Source organism: Pinus tabuliformis, chromosome 6, assembly GCF_031772625.1.
Source record: "Pinus tabuliformis cultivar Carrire ecotype Pingquan chromosome 6, CPIR1, whole genome shotgun sequence".
In the NCBI taxonomy this organism is placed as follows: domain Eukaryota; kingdom Viridiplantae; phylum Streptophyta; class Pinopsida; order Pinales; family Pinaceae; genus Pinus; species Pinus tabuliformis.
The window spans coordinates 1497557142-1497581209 of NC_142292.1; positions in this window are offsets into that span (position 1 = coordinate 1497557142).

A 24068-nucleotide genomic window follows, 5' to 3' on the forward strand; every position below is an offset into this window, starting at 1 on the left:
GACATCTCCCCGACAATGGCGCCAAAAAGTGATGAGAACCAGTATTGCAGCAAGGCTGTTGCAAATCCTGGGCTACCAACTTTACTTATCAACCTGGGGTTCGTACAAACTTGGAGGTGACAGTGCTATATGCACAAGTAGAAGTGAAGGTCCTGCCTATTTTCATTGCTCATTTGGCAAGAGACCTTAGGGGTTCCAAGCCAGACTTCTATAGAGTCAAAAGAAGCTTAATTCTGTGATAGAAGAAGAGAAAATCTATTCTAAGAGAGCTATACTGCAGTAATGAAGAAAAAAACATGTAATGCTAACTCACACCATAACCTAATTAACCATTTAAATAGCTATGCTAAGCAGAATTTCTAAATCAACACTAATCTAATGCTTCTATCTAAGTTGCAGAAGTAAAGAGCATCAACCCTACGAATGCGTAAGCAAGGAAACTAAACTAATTTGGTGGCAACGTTTAACTAATATGTAGAACAAAGTTTGGGAAGGAGTCAAGCAGAAGAGCAGTCGGAGGACGAAATCAGTGAAAGGAGGACATAATGAAAGATGAGTGGCAGAGAAATTATCGTAGGAGATTACGTGAATAGATGGACGAACAGGGTTAACGAACAGGATGAACAACGGAGATCTTATCGCGGGTGATTTAGTGAATAGATGAATGAATAGGGGAGCGAATAGGATGAACGACGAATATCTTATCGTGGGTGATTTAGTGAATAGATGAACGAACAGGGTAACGAACAGGATGAATGACAGAGATCTTATCACAGGGAATTAAGTGAATAGATGGGCAAACAAGATGAATGGGAGATGAGCAGAAAATATCTTATCATGGGAGATTAAGTGAATGGATGGATGAATAGGATTAACGACAGATGAATGGCAGAGATCTTATCGCAGGAGAAATGTGTGGAAATGATAGAGCAGGTGCTCGTAGGTGGTATGCAGTTTCTCGTGCGCCCTCAACGCTGTAAGCTATATTTCTAAATTTGACGCGATTAGCCTAACTAGGTGACATGTATCACAGGAAAAACAATTTTCTCGCGTGCTCTTGGTCAGATAATGGTCATGGAAGAATCTACGCAAGATTACACGATAGCCGTTAGATCAAGCTAGACAGATTGATGGTGGATATTTGGAGAGCATAAAGTGTTGAGGCAACGTGGTAGCCGTTGGATCAAGAGAAAGATCGATGGTGGAGAACAGAGCACATAAAGTCAAGCATTGAAATGAATCGGACAGAGATTCGTCAGGTTTATTGTGGATCTTATGATAAGGAGATCTACGGATATAAACCAATTAAAACGTGAATTATTAGCTTCCACCTAAGCATTTCGTTTTGAAGGAAAGTTCAATGAAAACGACAGAACAACTAGTGAGGTTGAGGATGGACTGAGAGTGATGGAAAAGGATGATAGTGAAATGAACCACGTACTAAATCAAAACACTAACTTCATGCAAGAATTATAAATCTGAAACACAACCAGTCTACATTACACTGTTGTAATGGAAATACAACTACTCAAGCAAATGAACGATTAAACCATGAATCTATGTACTACACTGCTGTAATGGAAATGCAGTTACTTAAGAAAATGAACGATTAAACCATGAATCTACACTAGCATACATGTAAAATAAAGAGGAGCATTGGCTACTAGGCTTGGGCCCTAACCCAAGATCCTCAGCCCTCTGAGTTAACTCAGTGCTATCTTGGAAAAAAACTCATCTTTATTATACAAACCATGAATGACATCAAAACCTGTCACAAGTATTGTAGCTCGAAAACAAAGTAGAGTTTTACAATAAAAAATACGAATAAAAAATAAATCCTACTGAGGTCCTAAGCCTCTCTACTTATACATCTAAAGTCTCCAACAAATTCCTTAAATTAGGGAGGCTTAGCTCCCAAACTCAAAATAAACTGGTGCTCTGATTTTCACTTGCTCAACTGCCTTCTAGTCCTCATGATTTGGCTTCCTTCACTTCGAGCTGATGGAGGAATATTCGAATGGAGGGGTAGTAGATGAGGAGGATTTACCTCCTATAAATCCTCTCCCTTGTCCCATTCAAGTTTTGACCAAGGTCTTTGCCAAAATTCCTTGCTTTTATTCCTGCATTATATGCACATTAGACCACAAAGCAAAATATCCAACTCTAACTCATCTCATAAACAAAATATGATCAAAAGTATGCAATAAGTTGTGAGAATAGTTGGTTTGACTAAGCTAGGAGGTGAATTAAGGCCCATATAATTACTCAATGATGGGGGTCATCACCTTCATCAACCTATGACCATAAAATTGAATTAATGCACACCTCAAAATTAGAAGCTATCATTATATTGCAACAACCACGTAAGTTTTAGAAAGTATAAGGTAGCAAGTTCATAACATCTCTTCATGCCACATGCATAGGATTTTACTACTATCAACCTCCTCTCTACTACAACAACAACCCACGTTTTAGAAAGAACAAGTGGATAACATCTCTCTATGTCACATGCATAGGATTTTACTACTATCAACCTCCTCCTTGGTATATGAGATACATTATTGATTGCCCATTATATTCATACGATTCAAAGGTGGATTTCTCCATTCTTTCCCCATTGGTCGAGCTGGAGGTAACTATTGGGGTGTGCGCGACACCCTCCACTTAGACTATGGGAGCGGACACATGGCTAGGAGAAGTGTATAGAGATATGGATGTATGGTCACAGTGTTATTGTGTTTATTTCATGAGGGTTGATATCAGTGCGGTTTTGTTCATTTATACCTTAACACAGTTCTTTGGTGCTTCCCATGCGGGGATGGATTTACAGGAATTTAGGAGATTGGAGGTTGGGATGATTTGTTCTGATAGGAGATCGAGCATCATAAATGAACACAATATCATGCGAGGTCTTGGGGAAGATGAACCCAGAGGGTGGTATTACACTTGGTGCTTGTTGATTTTTAGGTTTCCACCTTGCTCATTGTTCTGATAGGAGATTGAGCATCATAAATGAACACAATATCATGCAAGGTCTTGGGGAAGATGAACCCAGAGGGTGGTATTACACTTGGCGCTTGTTGATTTTTAGGTTTCCACCTTGCTCAGGGATGGGAAATGGAAAATTTTTCCTGTAGCATTATATATAACCTTTCTTGACATTCTAGGGTAGTGAATAAGTGTACTATGTTCAGGGTGGCACCTCCCAGTTTCAACATTCTCAAGGTATGCTTCGGTCACTCTTTCCTGTCACCAAAAATATGTTTTACAAGGTAGCTTCAGTATCTCGTTTAGATTGTTTGTTCAGATGCTTTATTGCTCCAGTGTCCATGGTCTTGGTCACTTTAAGTTTCTATACTGGGCCTTGTTCTTTATTTCTCAGTGTCTATCTCGTATCAAGTTTTTTCCTGTTCAGCGGTCACCATGGTGTGTATGTTGTCGCCCTTCGACACTTAAAAATATATTATTGTTCCTCTGTCCCATTTCTCTGAGTTTGAGGTTGTTTCAATTATTTTTGTTGGGTATTGTCTCATGTGGGTGGCTTTTGCTTATGATTAGGCTCTTTTTTCCCCTCATATAAGCAATATTTTAAGATGTGTATTGGGGTTGAGCAAAGGAAACCAATGTTATTTGTGTGTTTTTTGCACAATTCACCATCTAGGCCTTCGTTCGAGCTGGTCGTAGTTCTCACTTCTACAGATTTACAATCCATTGAGCCTTCTGGTATATCATTCAATTGTCCCATCCTATTTGCCATAATTTGGTATAACGAACTCCTTTTCTATATGGTTCTAACAATATTTACAGTTGAATCTCTTGGGGGTCATATTGGAATTCATAGGGAACTCAATTGTTTATCGTGTTATACCTCAATTCTTACTATGTTCATCTAGGTTTCAATATGAATATTTGTGTGTTCCTAGATGATGTCAGTATTGTGTTTACACTAGAGTACTTCAACTTCCTAATTTCTTGTATTATGGCCAATTGGATTCTAGTCTTATTCAAATTCAAGCTTCTGTGATCCATAACTTGTTAATTCATGGGAATTTTTGGAAAAATCACATAGAGAGTATTTGGTTGACGCATTTCGAACCAGCCAGTGTGGATTCTAGTCTGTCAACCCTACTTTACTATTCAATTAAATCCTTTTAGTGGGCCATCCAAAAAGTTCTTTCTGAAGATTGTGTCAATCTAATTTATTGGGATACATTAGAGCATGAATTTTAATATCAATCCAAGTTGGTAAACTTAGAAACACACCGTAGTATATAGATGTTAGATCTAGCTATTTTAGAAAGAAATTGCTTAGATACTCAAAAATGAATAAATGCATGTTACAATTTGAAAATGGAAAGTTACAAGTAGAAACTGCTGAAATATAAAACTATGAAGAAATCGTATAAATATGATGTATGAAAGCATATGAAAAAGTGAATAGTGATTTTATTCAATTTTAGTTAACAAGGAAGAGGCTCTTGTGTTAGAGGTCCTGGTTGTCCTTCCTTATTGTTTCTATTCATTCAACAAAACCAATTTCGCTCATCTAAGTTACCAAATCATAAAGCATTTAATTCAAGAAAGCAGGAAGAAATGAATGCATAAATACTGATTTCAATTCAATCTTAATTAACAAAGAAGATGCTCTAACTTATATACCTAGTTTGTCCTTCCTAATTGAAACTAATCACTTGAGAGAAGTCATTTCCACTATCTCAATAACCATGACAAACAAAATAGTTTATAAAAGAAATATTCACAATATTAACACATAAAATAAAAATGATAACATACAATTATGCACATAATTTAACAATAGTGTACCTAGCTTAGAATGGGGGTCCTCCACCTTTTCCTGGTACACCTTAAGACAATCATCTACAACACATATCCATTCACATCACACATAAATGTATGGACAAGAAATAATAAGGCAAGTCTCAACTTGTGTTCAAAAATTAATAAGCACAATGTATTTTCATAGCTACTTGGTAGCTTTGCTTAAATAGGCTAAGAATATAACAATATGAGCTATAAATTTTGTAACAACTAACATGAGTCCTATGTATATCATAAGGTCGAGCTCATACCACTGTTACACAAAATATTGAAAAATCCCACAAAATCCCAAAACTGCCCCTAAATCAGTGGACTTCCTGTATGACTGGTCAAGTTTGACCAACGCTAAACGAGCTTATTTTAGCGATTATGGGCAAACCAGATTTTCCTACTCAAAGGATTTTGAATCTGAGGACATCCAAGGATTAACTGAACTTTTTGCCATGTGAATCAGGTCCATTACCATACTTTTGAAGGTGTGTCTCAAAGCCTTCTTCGATGTCAAAAAGGGTTATTAATTTTCTTTATCTGAACCCTATTAATTTCCTTATGCAACCCATACCTTTGTATCAACCAAGCTATAATTTCCATTTCTCAATGCCCATTAACCAAAACCATTCTTCTTACCCAATTCATGATATTGATAGGACATGAATCTTGTTTCCCAAAATATTTCCAAATCAATGGTCATTTCATTTTTAGCAATGCCGAGGAAGTTGAAGCAATTTTCACATGAAGTTGTAATAAACATTGTTCAAGTAGCAACAAACTTCATTAACCCTTTTCGCATAAATTATAAACTGGGTTTCTTTGAAATTTTACAAAAACATTTATACCACTCCATTGCTTCTCTTAAAAAACTGGAAATACCCACATCACGAATATTGAGAAAAAGACAAATTGGTTGTAGGTGAAATTGCCCGATTTATTTAAAAATACAAATTAGTTTAACTTGAAATTTACCATATCTATTAATCTCACAATGATGCATCCCCTGCTAACTTTCATGATAATCCGATGCAAGGAATTCAAGAAAAATAGGAGATGGCTATAGGTGATGGTGGTTGATTTCTGGAAGATTGAAAATTGTTTTGGCTCGAAAATTTCTAGGTTTATTAATCTTATATTAATGCATCTTCCCTCAAAATTTTGCATCAAATGGATATACAGTTTATAAATAATGAACAATTTTTGAAAATGAAACTATTTGCTTATCTTCTCCCAAAATTTTGATCATAAGAGTTCTTTGGACTAACTAAAAGAAAACTTTGTTTATCTCTTTCCTACCCTCTATATTCACCATGTTATTAAAAATTCCCTTCACTGATAAATATATTTATGGAAAAACGCTTGTCTAAAATCATTTCCTAAAAAAACTTTCAATTGCATTTTCGGTTTTCAATTTTGAGGAATTTTGTGTTGAGGAAATGGTTTTTGAGGAGGGTAAATTATTCACTTACCAATATTCCTGAATTTTGAATAAGAATACAATTTTATTTGTTGTTTTCTCGAATTTTGTTATTAACATGAAATCATTGTGATCAGTGCTTTTCTTTTACACCTTTGTCACCATGTCAAGAAGAAAATTGTTGTCCTGAAATGGACTCTGGCAGGCTTCATTACACAATTTATCCATCTACTCCTCTTTTTCATAATGAACCCATGCCAAGTGTTAAACAATGCTCATTCAATCTAGATTTAAATTTTGAGTCATTACCTACATGTGATACCAGCCAGCTGATTCCCAAATCCATGAGGTTTTTATGACCCTTTGTTGATGCATTAACTTAGTTCAATCATGATATTCACAATATTTTTGATAGAAACTTGAACTCGACTCAATCTAATGTGATGATTTTCTTCTAAAATTTTGGGATTTCTCACCTTGAGAAAGAGGTAAGTCTCAGTTTGGATGTATGCCCTAAATGTTATACAACCAAATCATCCATCGAAAGTTATAAAATTTATTTGAACTTGGGTTTTTTTGTTTCTTACCTCCACCTCGCGTAGCTTCGATCCTTTATTTTCTACTTCATGTAGCTTCGAAACTTCCTTTCTACTTTTTGTAGCTTCATTTATGAGTGGGAAAAGTGTATATGTTCTTTGTTGTTGAAGCCCATTTTTTTTTTAAGTTTTCTTCTCTAAGGTCCGTTCAAATAATATTTCCTACTCTATCTATGATGTTGGCATTTATTGTTTGAAATGATGTACCCTCATATCATAATTGATTTCTTTTTGTGTAGGTCAATTCGATTTGGGCAAGTTTGAAATATGATTGGCCTGATGGTTACCTTAGTGAGAAAACAAAAGAATAAGAGATACCGAACATATTAAAAAAAAATTATTCCACAGAGTTTTGCTGAAATGCTCCCATATTCCATGAAGCTTCATTGAAAGGCTCTTAAGCTACACACATCCATCAGCAACCAACACCTCCTATCATGGAGGGTGTAGAAAATCATTGGTATCCAGGAAGTACAACTTAGAAGAGAGGAAGATCCCTAGGAGGAGCCTCTAGACTCAAAAGTTTGTCAGGTTCATTGTTTACCATAGAAACCATGGCCAATTCTCATATTATGTGTACATCCAAGTGGCAGTGCATCTACCAACTCCTGCAATAGACATTAACCATAATACTAATATGCACAAAGCATTGGCTAATTCAAAATTAGAGACAATAGAGAAAGGAAGCAAAATACTGTGAAACAAATGCTCACCAAGATCGTAAGCAACGTTGCAGCCCAACCATTAACTAGAATGTTTAGTCTTGCACATGGGAGGATTAACCAATTCTCACCAGTATCGTAAGCAACGTTGTAGCCTAGTTATTGACTAGAACGTTCAGTGCTATGCATGGGAGGATCGACCAGATTGAAATTCTGAGAATCTGTTTGTGAATTATAATTGCAAAACCTTGATAATGCCTTTGTGAAATTCATGAAAGATAATACCTTCATGAATAATCATTTGCACCAGAAACTTTAAGAAAAAATGAATTTCATCATCTGTAACTTCATTGACAAAAAAAAGCTGAACAGGAATCAATAAGGGAATCAATATGCAAAAGAGCGGGATGGCCATTTTGAAAAATATTTGAAATTTATGCAGGATATAGAGCTGGGTGTTTTGAAAATATTTGCAATTTTGAAGTGACCGCACGGATAGGTTGCATCAACATTAAAATGTACAGACAAATGATAGTACATAATAAGGTCACCTGGAGTTTAGACGTCTCGGTCGGTGGACGAACGAGATGAGACTATTTCAGGTTGACGGAGCTGTGAAGAAATACATATTTGATTGCTGAAATATCGATGTTATGGTATGTATGACCATACATACCAATGTCACATCGAACTCCAAAAAGTCACAATATAGACAATTTAACCTTACAACAAATTATTTTGATGGTTCCATTGCTTATTTGGGAAATTTTACAGTAAAATACTTTGATGGTTTGATGAGTTATTTCTACCAACAAAATCAATACCACATCAAATAACTAGTCTCATGTATTCATCCATGACTTGTTTGAATTAATTCAACAATGATGTAGATAGTATTCGAACGCTTTGCAAAATCTACATCCCAAGCCTTTGTAGAGTTTTGATTTGTTTATTTATACAAGTAGTGGTTATTTATTTTTTTCTGAATTGATTGATTATTTCCTTGATAAAAATAATAATATATTGCACGAGAGTGATAAAAATTGGTGCGAAATATATTGACTGATAGTTATAAATTTATGGGAATTTATTTTAGTGATTTAAATTGTATTAACCTAAATAATTTATTAAGATGAACAAATGTTAAATTGCACATAAAGGTTATCAATCATTTGGGAGAAAAAGTTAAATAATTTATTAGGATGACTAAAGGTTAATCGTTCATAGACCTTTAACTACCTCTGGAAAATACTCTCATACATTGGAGACGATGACGAATATTCATAAGATCTGTCCTCATACTGCCGAGTTTTGCAAATTTCGAGCACTACACCCATTGGAAAATTTGTAGGATAATTTTTATTCCAAACAAACCATATGCAACCCACGAGTCGAGCCGAGACACCGTAGGTAAAATAATCTCCAACCATTGAAGAAAAAAACTTGAAATTATTTGGTACTAGTTTAAACATAGACAACAAAAGACCCCAACACCAAACCTGCTGATCCCTCACATCGTTCTCACAGCGATCCCACAAGCATGAAATTTCACTATAAAAATAAGGTTGCCACTCGAGTAAAAATTAGTACAACCATTTCTACTAAAAACAAGAGATTTTTTTCCACATTGTGAGAGTTTATCGTCTATCCGAGGATGCCCGACGAAAACTGGTTCATCTAGATGAATCTTGGTACTCTAATTCTACCACACTATCATATAAAAAGTTTTAAATATCAGATAAAGAATCGTAACAGACTCATACCAGTTTTCAATTTAATGACAGAGGCTATCTCCATTGTCTAACACCTAAATCAAAGGCACACAAAGTTACTGGTGGCATGGGAGGGGTATTATTCTCAGAGGGACGCCTTACGACACAATTAAAAATAAATTTCATGATCCAAGTATTACATTTATTTAAAATTTTCATGTTTCAGCATCATTTAGTTTGGAAGACTTTTACAAAAGTCAATATTGATATAATTGTTTGCATACATGAACAATTCATAATGAATCATTTACATCGTACTTTAAAATTTTTTCCAAAATGTTTCTAATGTCATTAAGCATTGAGGGAATCAAAGGAAAGAGTTGTATTAGAGATCTTGAATCAGACTATCATTTTAGATACAATCCTCAAATATTTTATGGTAATTTGTTAGGAACCAACTCACAAAATCGAAGAAATTATAGATAAATGACTTCAAAATCAACCTCTTCGAGGGGGCAACCTCCTTTACATTACACAAATGAACAATTCTTTGATGATTCAAATGACACAACCCCCTTTCTATATATAGGAGTCTAAGGGATCACAATATAATCAGAGCCAACATAACAATAATAATGTAAGGGCACTGCATTAACAATATTGGGCTTCTATGGGGCACAACAATCAAAATAAGGGGGCTACACTAATAACAATGAGAGAATACTAGGCTTCTATCAGGCACAACAATAAAAATAATGGGGCTACCCTAATAACAATGAGGGAATACACTAGTATTATAGGGACATAATGTGTCCCTATGCTTCAAAAAAAGTGTTTTCCTCAATGCTTGAGTAGTTTTGGATGCTTTTGTATGAAATTCTCATCCTCCCATGTGGAATCTTTGGCAGGTAAGTTATTCCACTTGATGAGATACTCTAAAATTGATCGATTTCATAGCCGTCAAGTTCTTGTTTCCATGACTACTTTAGGTTCCAATATAATTTTTCCCTCGTCAAGTTCTGGAAATATTGTTTGAACTGGGAGCTTGTCACTTATAACCTTCTTTAAGCATGAAACATGGAAAACTAGGTGCACTTGGGAAGATGTAGGAAGCTCCAATTTGTATGCCATAGTACCAATCTTTTGCAACAGCTTGTAAGGACCATAATACTTTGGTGATAATTTATTATCCTTCTTAGCTTGCTTGAGGGACATTTCTTTGTATGATTGCAGCCATAAAAATACCGAGTCACCTACATCAAAACTTCTTTCGCTGCGATGTTGATTTTCCTGTTGTTTCATTCTATTTTGCACCAAAGTGAGGTTGTTCTTTAAGACTTGAAGAATTTGTTTCTGATGCTCTATGTGATCTTCCACTGTTTGAAACTTAAAATTTTCTCTTAAAGATGATGTGATTGACGGTGGATGATATCCATAAAGTGAAATAAATGGGGTCGTTTTTGCTGCAGTATGGAAGGAAGTGTTATACAACCATTCAGCCAGAGGTAACCACTTGACCCATTGTGTTTGTTTATCAAATACAAAGAAACGGGGATATCCTTCCAAACATTTGTTTATTATGTCAGTTTTCCCATCTGATTGACGATGATAAGATGAACTATGAACTAATTGAGTACCGAGACAAGAAAAAAAATTGGTCCAAAAATTTCCAGTGAAAATAGGATCTCTATCGTTTATAATAATCTTTGGGTTTCCATGTAGCTTTTGAATTGTTTCCATAAATGCAGTAGCAACTGTACCAACTTTAAATGGATGAGATAATGCACAAAAGTGTGCATAATTGGTAAGTCTATCAACTAACACCATGATGACACTCTTTCCTTCGGATTTGGTTAAACTTGTGATAAAATCCATTGAAACCTCCTCCCAACGTTGAATTGGAATGGATAATGGTTGTAACAAACCTGGGGTCTTAATTGTCTCAAATTTATTTTGTTGGAAAACCAAACATTTTGTCACAAACTTTTGAATATCATATTTAAGGTCATCCCAAAAAAATTCCTTCTTAATCCTGTGGTAAGTTTTTTAAAATCCTGAGTACCCTCAGGCTAAGGGAGAGGTGTGCAATTCCAGAAGAATATTTTGTTTGAGTTGGGAATTCTTACAAAGGTATAATCGATCTTTGTACCATAATGAATAATTTTTCCAGCTAAATGTATCAGATATACAAGGATCTTGCTGCAACTTTTGAATGAGTGCCCACACTTCTTCATCATTATTCCATTCATCCCTCACTTCGGTTATCCAATCTAGTTGGATAATAGAAATGGCACAAATAAATGCTTCCACATCCTCATCCTTTCTTGAGAGTGCATTTGCAACAAAAATTTTCTTCCCTTTTTTGTAGATGATTTCAAAGTCATAACCCAACATCTTTGTGACCCATTTTTTCTTCTCTTTTGAAGATAATCTTTGTTCTAAAAAATATTTAAGACTATCATCATCCATTTTTACCTTGAAGTTCCTTCCCATTAGGTAAGGTCACCATTTCTTAAGTGCATATAGTATAGCCAACATTTCCTTCTCATAAATAGCTTTGAGTAAATACTTTCCTTTGATTGGACGACTTTCAAAAGAAATGGGTCTTCCTTCTTGCATTAAAACAACACCAATTCCACTTCCTGAGGCATCACATTCCACAATAAAGGTTTTTGTGAAGTTTGGAACAGCTAAGACCAGTGCTTGGCACATTGCCTGTTTAAGATCCTCAAAGGCCTTAGTTGCTTCTCCAGTCCAAGAAAATGCATCTTTCTTCAGTACTCTTGTTAGAGGTGCTAGTATTCTCCTTAACAAACTTGCACTAATACCCTCTCAAACTAAGAAATCCTCGCAGATGCTTTATGGATGTGGGGACTTTCCATTCCTTAATGCCTTTAATTTTGTTAGGGTCTACCTTAATACCCTCATGAGATACAATATGACCCAGATATTCTAGCTTTCATACTCCAAAAAAACATTTGGAGGTATTTGCATATAATTGATTCTCCTCTAATAGCTTGAGCACCCTGTCAACATGGTCAACATGATCCTTCCAAGAATTTTTGTATATTAGTATATCTTCAAAAAATACGAACACAAATTTTCTAAGGGTTTGAAAATGGAATTCATCAAGCCTTGAAATGTAGAAGGTGAATTGGTAAGGCCAAAAGGCATGACCAAAGATTCATAATGACCTTCATGAATTATAAATGTTGTTTTCAGAATGTCTTGAATCTTCATTCTTATTTGATGATATCCTGAACGAATATCCAACTTGGTGAAGTAAATTTCTCCATGTAATTCATCCAATAATTCATCAATGACATGAATGGGAAAATTATCTTTAATAGTGAGCTTGTTGAGCTACCTATAATTCAGACACATGTGCCATGATCGAACCTTCTTGTGCACCAATACTACTAGAGCATAGAAAGAACTTTGACAGGTTGAATTATACCAACCTCTAGCATTTCCACAACCATACATTCAATTTCACTCTTTTGGGCATAGGGATATCTATAAGGCCTGATGTTTGGAGGAACACTTCCTGGAATCAAATGAATAGCATGATCATGATCATCAATAGGTGGGAGGCCTTTGGGACTCTCAAATACCTTGGAATGATTGTCCAAGGATTTTTGGAGGTCTGGAGAAATAGATGATTTCGATGTTTGAACCTTTAGTGAACACAATTGTGCAATTATCCCTCGTTGTTATTTATTTAGAAGATTTGTCATGCTATTAGAGTTGATTACCTTTCCTAGTTTCCTTGTGATACCCCTTAAATCAAATTCCTTTCCTTCCCAAAAAAAATTCTTTAAAATTAAAAACTATCATACCCAAAGATTGTAACCATTGGACTCCTAGTACAACATCAACACCACCCATTGGAATGGAAAGAATTGGACTATTAAATACATATTCTCCCATATATAGCTTGATATTATGGCACTTTCCAGAGAAATTTATTGGTCCTCCATTTGAAACCATCACTTGACAGAGGCCTTTGGGAGTCTCAAATACCTTGGAATGATTGTCCAAGGATTTTTGGAGGTCTGGAGAAATAGATGATTTTGATATTTGAACCTCTAGTGAACACAATTGTGGAATTATGCCTTCTTGTTATTTATTTAGAAGATTTGTCATGCTATTAGAGTTGATTACCTTTCCTGGTTTCCTTGTGATACACCTTAATTCAAATTCCTTTCCTTCCCAAAAAAATATTCTTGAAAATTAAAAACTATCGTACCCAAAGATTGTAGCCATTGGACTCCTAGTACAACATCAACACCACCTATTAGAATGAAAATAATTGGACTATTAAATACATATTCTCCCGTAGATAGCTTGATATTATGGCACTTTCCAAAGGAATTTATTGGTCCTCCATTTGAAACCATCACTTTACACTCTGGTGCTAGATATAGGAAGCAATTTAATTCCTTTACTATCTTACAATGAATAAAATTATGGGTACTACCCAAATCAATCAATACTATTACCTTTTTCTTCTTGATATGTCCTTCTATCTTGAGAGTTTGAGGAGTGGTAATTCTTTCCAATGCATTTAAATATATGGTTGGATTCATTTCTTCTTTATCTGGGGTTGATTCCTGGTGTATATCCTCCTCTTTTGATGTTTCTTGTTCCCGTTCTTCCTCCTCTTCACAATCTATGTAGAATAATTTCTTCTCACCACACTTATGACATTTTGTGTATTTTTTATCACAACAATAACAAAGCCCATTTGATCTTTTTTCCCTCAATTGTTGTGGTGTCAACCATGTAGGTTCTGGAAGACTAGGACCGGTAACACTTCCATATTTATAGTTGTGATTGGTAGACTTCCTTATTTCCATAATTTTGCTTTCAACTTTTCTTTCCACCCTAAATGCCTTCTCCAAGGAATTAGATTACCAAAGGTGAACCTCATGTTTGATGTTATCTTTTAAAGTCCCTATGAAGACATCAATCCTATGCTGCTATGGAATATCGGTTACCCTAATATTTAATTTTTGGAAGTCTTCAATGTGCTCCACCATTGAACCCTTTTGTTTGAGGTTTATCAATTGTCTAAAGAAGGTGTTGCTCTTTGTATCTTCATAATGTGCTATCATTTCCTCTGTAAAAATTGACCAAGTGACAAGTGGTTTACGAGAACAAAGCCATCTATACCATACAAACTGATTGGGTTCTAAATATAAATATTCAATAAGTACCTTTTGTGAGGGTTGCACATCCTGTAGATCAAAATATTGCTCCATCTGTAGTATCCAAGTTACCGGATCCTTGCCATCAAACTTCCTCATCTCTATCTTTGGAATGTTGTGGTTCTTAAACCCCACATGTGAGTCTCTAAAATTGTGGTTGATATTTCTTTTTTCTTCGTCATGATTTTCATGGATTTCCTTGTCACCAATGGGACACCTTTCTTCTAGCAACTTTGCCAAACCTTCTTTCAATCCTTCTATCATGACATTCATCATTACTGCCATGTCTGATTTTAGACCATCATTCAAAAATACCATGTCCCTTTTTATACCATCTATCTTAACATTTGGACCCGTAGATCAACAAGATTTCATCTCAAATGGGTTTTTTATTTTATCTTCTGAAACATCACAGAATAAAAGTTATAGCGAAAATTCCACGATGACATGTTTGGAGCAGCGAAACCTTAGAATCCAAACCTCTAATACTAAATGTTATGCAACCAGCTCACAAAATAGAAGAAAAGATAGATAAACAACTTCAAAATCAGCCTCTTCGAGGGGGAAACCTCCTTTACATTACACGAATGAACAATTATTCGATGATTCTAAGCGGTCACAATATAATCATAGCCAACATAACAATAATAATGTAAGTGTTGGAAATAATACTGAGAGGGGGGAGGTGAATCAATATTATCAGATCAATAATTTAATTTTCAAAATTGATTTGTATATGCGACTTCAGCTTAGTGAACTAGCATGTATACACAACTATACTTAATGCAACCAACGTATATGCAAAGACCTTTTGATGTACCCAATTATCATGCATTTAACTTTAACCAGTATATCATGAATTCATTAGACAATACAGTAAAAGCAGAATAAAGCATCACACATAAGCAACACACATGAACACCAAGATATAAGGTGGAAACCTAATGTGGGTGAAAACCACCTGCTGCTGTCGTCTCGTCTTCTTCTAATAATAAGAAAAATCTGTTTACAATTTTTGTAATGGTGCAGTCTTATACCAGTATGTAGGCTTCTACCTGAAGGCTACAACCTTCTCCCATTCTCTAGCTTCTACTGGAAGGGAGCTACAACCCCCTAGCTCTTGTACTAGCTGATATGTTTACTAGTACGTAGGCTTCAGCCTACAAAAGGCTACCACCTACAAAAGGCTACAACCTTATCTTTTCTTCCAAGGGACCATGTTTCATAAATTTTCAGACTGGATCCATCAACAACATCATTCAATCATCAAATATATCTGCATCAACCAATCTCCTTTTGAACCAACCACAACCGAATCAATCAATCACTTTAACAACCCAGAATGCTATCACGAGAATACAGTAACCAGAACCCAAGCCAGGACCTAGAACACTGCAACAGCAAACAGAAGCAACTAAAACATATTTTATAAGGTATACACTACTTCTATGTTTCGAACTTGCGTGCATACGCACTTTCCTCAAAGTGAACCAGCGTACAGATCTGCAAATCAAAATTATGATGTATACGCTGCTTTGATGTGCAGAACGAGCGTGTATATGCTTCTTTTCTAAAGTGAACCTGCGTACAGATATGTAAATGATGATTTAAATACTACAACTATTCTAGACTTTAGTCATACCCATATCATCATATTTACAGACTACAACATGCGCCAGTTATTCAAATACATGATCAAACCATATAAAGATAATTCACTCCAAGCCTTAAGATCTTGATACATCATTCTATCTTATCCTTCATCAAACGCTAAGGTTCACCCTTGGTTCAGATCAATCATAGCACCATAAGTTAATAAACTGCATATTAGATCTCACACTGCATCAGATATTCGATACTTGCACACATTGGCCTAATGATCTTCTCCTCCTTTTATAGTTTGTAGGCCTTTCTCAATACCATGGACCAAAACCACTTAGGACCAATACCTTGGACCAAATACCTAGGGTCAATACCTTGGACCCAATACCTTGGACCAATACCATGGATCAAAATACCATGGACCAAATACTTCGGACCAAAAACATAGTTTTCCAAGGTATACGCGCTTTTCCTTTTGTGAAAGTACGTGTGTACGTATATGTGACTTGTATACAGTGAACCCGCATGTATACGCATCTTGGCTAATGGTGAACCTGCGTATACCTCTGTTTCTTCATTCTGTGAAGTTTGATCTGTAACTTTGTGCTGTTAACCTGTTGTACTGTGATCTATCATCTAAGTGAGTTGCTATCAAGGACAACACCTGTGTCATAATGCCAACAATCTCCCCCCTTGGACTTGATGGCAACACCAAGTCACTCTCCCCCTTTGTCATCAAGGGAAAAGGGTCATGCTCCCCTTGAGTGCATGCTGAAATCTCTGATATGTTGAAGTGTGCTGATTGAGCTCCTATGATCGAGTCCATGCTCCCCCTGAGCACAAGCGAGGTCTGCAAAAGGATAACATGACTCTATACATACATCATCAATGACCTTCCTATCACCAAAGACTCATACATACATCCATCTCCCAATCAAATGGGGATATACCAAATTTGACTCATCCACCCAACCAAGTGGGGATATACCAATTGTTTATACAAGAAACCATATATCATCCATCCCATGCATAGTGGGGTTACAAATTAGGTCTTTTCATGACCTTTACATTAAATGATATACATGACATATATAACAGAGACCAAATATCTTAAACAAGACCATGATAATCATCAACAACTATCATCAGAAACATCTGTCAATCAGCATCCATATCAGCAACCATGTTCTCCCCCTAAACCTGTTCCACTTGAATAAAAAACAACTATGTGAATCGGTACCAAGATCTTCTAAGATAATGCTAACAATGCATTATTAGAAGCATATTCTCCCCCTAAACCTGTTCCAGATGTTCACTGTCAGATCTGATCATTTAATATATCAGAAGAGTTATCAAGGCATCATCATTAATCAGATATACATCAAGTTATCAACAACTTGTGAGAGCCAACATATTTCCACATGTCATCAATAGATTGTAATCATCATCAAGCAGAGTAGAGAATTCACTAAACCATATCAGATCCCTTTTTCCTGAATTTGGCCCACTGCTTTTCTTCAAACCAACATATATCCGACTTTACCCATAGAAACCAACGTATGTACGCGACTGCGCTTCATGAAACTCGCGTATACCAACCTTTCTTAAAAAAATCGATTTTAACAGCAGGATGATGCAGCAACTACTCCCAGCTTCTGTCTGAGATATTCAAATGTCTCTCTAGGCAGTGGTTTAGTGAATATATCAACAACCTATTCCTTTTAGGGAACATACTCCAATTTGACCTTTTTTTCAAGCACTTGTTCACATAAAAAATGATATTTGATGGGTATGTGCTTGGTCTTGGAGTGCATGACTAGATTCTTTGAAATACTAATGGCACTTGTATTATCACATAGAATGGAGATGGGTGGAGTACATGTGATCTGAATGTCTTGCAATGTTTGTATCATCCAAAGTAGTTGTGTGCAACAAGATGCAGCAGCCACATATTCTGCTTCAGTTGTAGATAATGCAATTGAACTTTGTTTCTTGCTGAACCAAGACACTAACCTGGAACCAATATAGAATGCACCACCACTAGTGCTTTTTCTGTCATCAACACTTGCTGCCCAAGCTGCATTTGTATATGCATGAAGTGTAATATCTGTATCTCTAGGATACCATAAACCAAAGTTATGTGTTCCTTGAAGATATTTGAAAATCCTTTTGACTTCCTGAAGGTGTGATTCCTTTGGATTTGCTTGGAACCTTCCAACTATTCCTACCGCATGCATGATGTCAGGTTGGGTACCTGTTAGATAAAGCAGACTGCTAATCATGGTTCTGTAAGTTGGATGATGTATCATTGCTGATTCATCATTTGAGCTAAGACTGCATCTTGTTACCATTGGGGTACACACTGGTTTAGAATCTTCCATTCCGTACTCTTTCAGGATTTGTTTGAGATATTTGGTTTGTGAGAAAAAAATACCATCTTTATTTTTCTGAACTTGTAGACCAAGAAAGTAGGTGAGCTCACCAACCAAGGACATTTTAAATTCTTGCTACATTACTAAAGAAAAATTCTGACTCGTGGATTCTACATTGTTACCAAAAATGATATCATCAGCATAAACAACAATTATTAGCAATTTACCAGTGTCAATCTTTGTATATAGATTGCTATCTGCTCGCCCTTTTGAAAAACCCTGTTGGTGGAGATATTTGTCAAGACGGTAATACCAGACCCTTGGAGCCTGTTTTAGACCATAGGGAGCCTTTCTGAGTTTGCATACAAGTTTTGCATCATTTCCAAGAATGAATCCTTCTGGTTGTTCAATATAGACTTCTTCTTCCAAGTCTCCAGTAAGAAAGGCAGATTTTACATCCAATTGGTATACTTTGAATTTCTAAAAACTAGAAAGAGCAAGAAAGTCTAACAATAGGTGCAAAAGTTTCTTCAATATTTATACCTTCTTGTTGAGCATATCCTTTACAAACGAGTCTGGCCTTGTTTCTAATGACTTCTCCATTTTCGTTTAGCTTGTTTTTGAATATCCATTTAGTTCTTATGATGTTCTTATCATGAGGTCTAGGAACTAATTCCCAAGTATTATTCTTTTCAATTTGCTCAAGTTCTTCATTCATGGCCTTGACCAAACATTCATCTTTACATGCTTCATTTACATTTTGAGGTTCAATGGAAGATAGTAATGCTAGATAGCTTGAGGCTTCGGCAATAGTTCTTCTTATTTGCACACCTGCCCCTTTTCCCCTAAAATTTGAGTTTCTGGATGATTTTTCTGAACATACCTGGATGGAGTCTTTTCTTCTATTTTTATCTCTTCCTCTAGTGATTCATTGGTTTCTTCTTCAGAATCAGTGTGATTTGATGTGGGAAAATGATCCTCATCTTCTTCATTGTCATAATCTTCAGTTTTTATCTGTTTTGGATTTTTGCATGCTTCATCAACTACAACATCAATACTTTCAATAATTTTCCCAAGTCTTTTATTATAACATTTATATCCTTTACTTCGGGAAGAGTAGCCAAGAAGAATACCTTCATCTACTCTGGGTTCAAACTTACCAAGTTTTTCATCAGTCCTTTTGATGTAACATTTGCTTCCAAAAACTTTGAAGTATTTTACAGTAGGAGTCTTACCATACCAAAGTTCATGTCGAGTTTGAGTGCTGTTTACCCGAACATTTTCTTGGTTGAGAATAGTGACGGTGGCAAATGAAGCTTCACCCCAGAAGGTTGCAGGAGTTCCAGTTTCATCTAGCATAGCATGAGCCATTTGTTGAACAGTTCTATTCATTATTTCTATCACTCCATTTTCATGAGGAGACCTTGTAGTGGAGAACTGCCTTTTTATTCCATGTTGTTCACAAAAGTAAAATAATTCATCCGAGGTAAATTCCCCTCCTCGATTAGATCTGAGGCATTTGATTTTGTGATCTGATTAATTTTCAACCAAAGCCTTGAAGGTTTTGAACTTTTCAAATGCTTCATCTTTATGCTTTAGAAGACCTATCCAACACATTCTAGAAAAATCATCAATGAACAATATAAAGTATTCTTCTCCACGAGGTGACTTTTTCCTTGATGGTCCACATAAATCAGTATGAACAAGTTCAAGAGGCTTACTAGCTGACCCTTCCTTTTCGATGAATTGAGATCTGGTTTGCTTACTGAATTGAGATGATTTGCATATAGTATTTTTAGCAATGTTGATATCTAGAAGATCACGAACAGCTTGGAATCTACATGCTTTTCTTATTTGAGAAAAGCTTAGATGTCCCAATCTTCTGTGCCATAGCCAGTTTTCATCATTTTTGCTTAGATAGCACTATTGTTGTCCTCCCTTGAGTATGTATAGGTTGTTTGGAGTTCTTGTACCTTTAATCACGGTTTCTCCTGTATCAAGCTCATGAAAAACACATCCATTTGATCGAAACACTACTTCATTTCCTTGATCACACATTTGACTCATACTCAACAGGTTATGCTTTAAGCCATCAACATACATAACATTCCCAAATTTAACTTTTTCTTTCAAGAAAACAGAGCTTTTACCTTTTATGACAGCAGGAGTGTCATTTCCAAATGAGACACTCTTTTCCTTTCCTAAGGCATTATATGAGTGTAGTTTTTCTTTGTCACCTGTCATGTGTTTTGAGCATCCACTGTCGATGTACCACTAGTTTTCTTGTCCTTCTACATACAAGGCTATAACACATCTTTTTGTTTGTGGTTCTTTCTTTCTCCATATTTTGGGATTTAATGGAGTTTGATCCTTTTGAGATATTTGCCGAAATTTACTCCTGCATTCAGATTCTTCATGGCCAAAGTTGTTACAGATTGAGCATTCTATTTCATTTTCAAGAAGAGAAAAGTTATTGTAGGAATTTTTCTTGATCCCTATCACATTCCTTTGATTTCGTGCTTCTCTAGTCATGATGGTTTTGCAAGCAACACATTGAGAAGCTTTATGTCCAAAATTATGACATGAGAAACATTGACCATTAAAGATGTTTCTGCAATTATTGAATCTACTGACCTAGTGATTGTAGTTTCTATTGATATTCATCTTTGAAGCAAATTGAGTACAACTTACTTGAGGTTGCTTGTCGCTTCTGTTCATTCTTGAAGTAAATTGAGCCTCATTTACCTGGTGATCTGCTTTGTGCCTTTGTTGACAATTGTCGAACTCTTCACTGCTCTTTGCTGCATCAAGATAGCTTTTAGTGGAGGTTGTCAACTTTTGTGATTGAGATGCTTCTTTAGTATATCCAAGACCTGTCTTTATTAGAGGAGAATGCTGCACTTTGATAATTTCAATTAAGGTTTCTGGTCCTTTAGCAAATCTAAGATTGAGAGCTTTTGTTTTCTCAAGATCCTTTCTTAGACCCACAATTTCACATTCTAGTTTTTCATTGTGTTTTTCTCTTTCAGCAAGTTGGAATATCAAGGTATCTATAATCATATTCTTTTCTTCTAAACAGATTTTGAGTTTAGATAATTCTTCATAAAGGTCATCTTCATCTAAAGCATCCAAAAAATCATCATCTTCATAAGCCATTAGAAGTCTATAGTCATTACTATTTTCATCTTCATCACTAATTGATAAACCATCGCTATCTTCATAAGTATTGTAGATCTTCTTACTTACACTTTTTTTTTCTATTCCATTTTGTAGATTCCTTCCCTTTATCATATTTATCTTTATGAGGACATTTGGCAGCATAATGACCGAATCTACCACAGGAAAAACATTTGAAAGGTAGTTTACCTTTGAATATTCCAGAACCCTGTTGAAGCTTCTTGACAAAGTTTACTTCCTCTTCTTCTTCTAAAAGATGTCCTGATTCATTGAGTTCTTCTTTTCCTTTTGCTGAAGCTTTAAATGTAGCTTCTCTCATATTTGATGGACCTCATTTTCTCATCTCAAAAGCAGTTAAGATTTCATGCAACTGTGTCATATTAATAGTTTGTAGATCCTGCTTTTCTTCTATGGCAGATACTTTTGATTCAAACTTAGCAGACAAGGATCTTAAAACTTTTTTAGCTAAGGTAAATTCCTTTATCTCTTCACCCAGATTATTCATGCAATTAACAATCTCATCTATACGTAAAAAGTAACTAGCTATACTTTTGTCATTGTGCATCTTGAGAGTTTCATATTGAATTCCGAGAGTTTGCAATTTAGCACATTTTACCTGAGAGTCTCCTTCGTAGATTAGAAAATTTTGTCCCATATTTCTTTGGCAGATTTGAGCTGCATAACTTTGACAAACTCTGATTGTGACAGACTTCCCAATAATGTATTGACAACCTTGACATTGGTTTCATATTGCTTTTTACCTGTCGTATCTGTAGGAATTGCTACTGGAAATGTATATCCTCCTTCCACGGTTTCCCAGACATCTATTCCAAGTGATTGAAGATAGGCTGTGGTTCTTACCTTCTAATAAACAAAGTTTCTCCCATCAAATATTGGTGGTCTGATGGATCCCCTGCTTTCTTGATTACTCATGATTATGGATCTTCCTTCAAGCGATCAAGCTTCTTCTGAAGGACCTGCTCTGATACCAATTGTTGGAAATAATACTCAGTTTGGGGGGGGGGGGGTGAATCAGTATTATCAGATCAATAATTTAATTTTCAAAACTGATTTTTATACGCTACTTCAGCTTAGTGAACTAGCGTGTATACGCAACTATACTTAATGCAACCAGCGTATATGCAAATATCTTTTTATTTACCCAATTATCATGCATTGAACTTTAACCAGTATATCAGGAATTCATTAGACAGTGAAGTAAAAGTAGAATAAAGCATCACACATAAACAACACACATGAACACCAAGATATAAGGTGGAAACCTAATGTGGGTGAAAACCACCTGTTGCTGTCGTTTCTGTCTTCTTTTAAGAATAAGAAAAATCTGTTTACAATTTTTGTAATGGTACAGTCTTATACCAGTACACAGGCTTCTACCTACAGAAGGCTACAACCTTCTCTCATTCTCCAGCTTCTACTGGAAGGGAGCTACAACCCCCTAGCTCTTGTACTAGCTGATATGTTTACTAGTACGTAGGTGCCAGCCTACAGAAGGCTACAACCTTCTCTTTTCTTCCAAGGGACCATGTTTCATAAATTTTTAGACTGGATCCATCAACAACATCATTCAATCATCAAATATATCTACATCAACCAATCTCCTTTTGAACCAACCACAACCGAATAAATCAATCACTTTGACAACCCAGAATGTTGTCACCAGAACCCAAGCCAGAATCCAGAACACTGCAACAGCAAACAAAAGAAACTAAAACATATTTTATAAGGTATACGCTACTTCCATGTGTCGAACCTGCGTGCATACGCACTTTCCTCAAAGCGAACCAGCGTACAGATATGCAAATCAAAGTTATGATGTATACGCTGCTTTGATGTGCAGAACCAATGTGTATACGCTTCTTTTCTAAAGTGAACCTGTGTACAGATCTGTAAATGATGATTTAAATATTACAAATATTCTAGACTTAGTCATACCCAGATCATCATATTTACAGACTACAACATGTGCCAGTTATTCAGATACATGATCAAACCATATAAAGATAATTCACTTCAAGCCTTAACATCCTGATACATCATTCGATCTTATCCTTCATCAAACGCTAAGGTTCACCCTTGGTTCAGATCAAGCATAGCACCATAAGCCAATAACCTGCATATTAGACCTCACACTTCATCAGATATTCGATACTTGCACACATTGGCATAATGATCTTCACCTCCTTTTATAGTTTGTAGGCCTTTCTCAATACCATGGACCAAAACCACTTAGGACCAATACCTTGGACCAAATACCTAGGGTCAATACCTCGGACCCGATACCTTGGACCAATACCATAGATCAAAATACCATGGACCAAATACTTCGGAACAAAAAGTTAGCTTTCCAAGGTATATGTGCTTTTCCTTTTATGAAAGTGCATGTGTACGTATATGCGACTTATATACAGTGAACCTGCATGTATACGTGGCTTGACCAATGGTGAACCTGCGTATACCTCTCTTTCT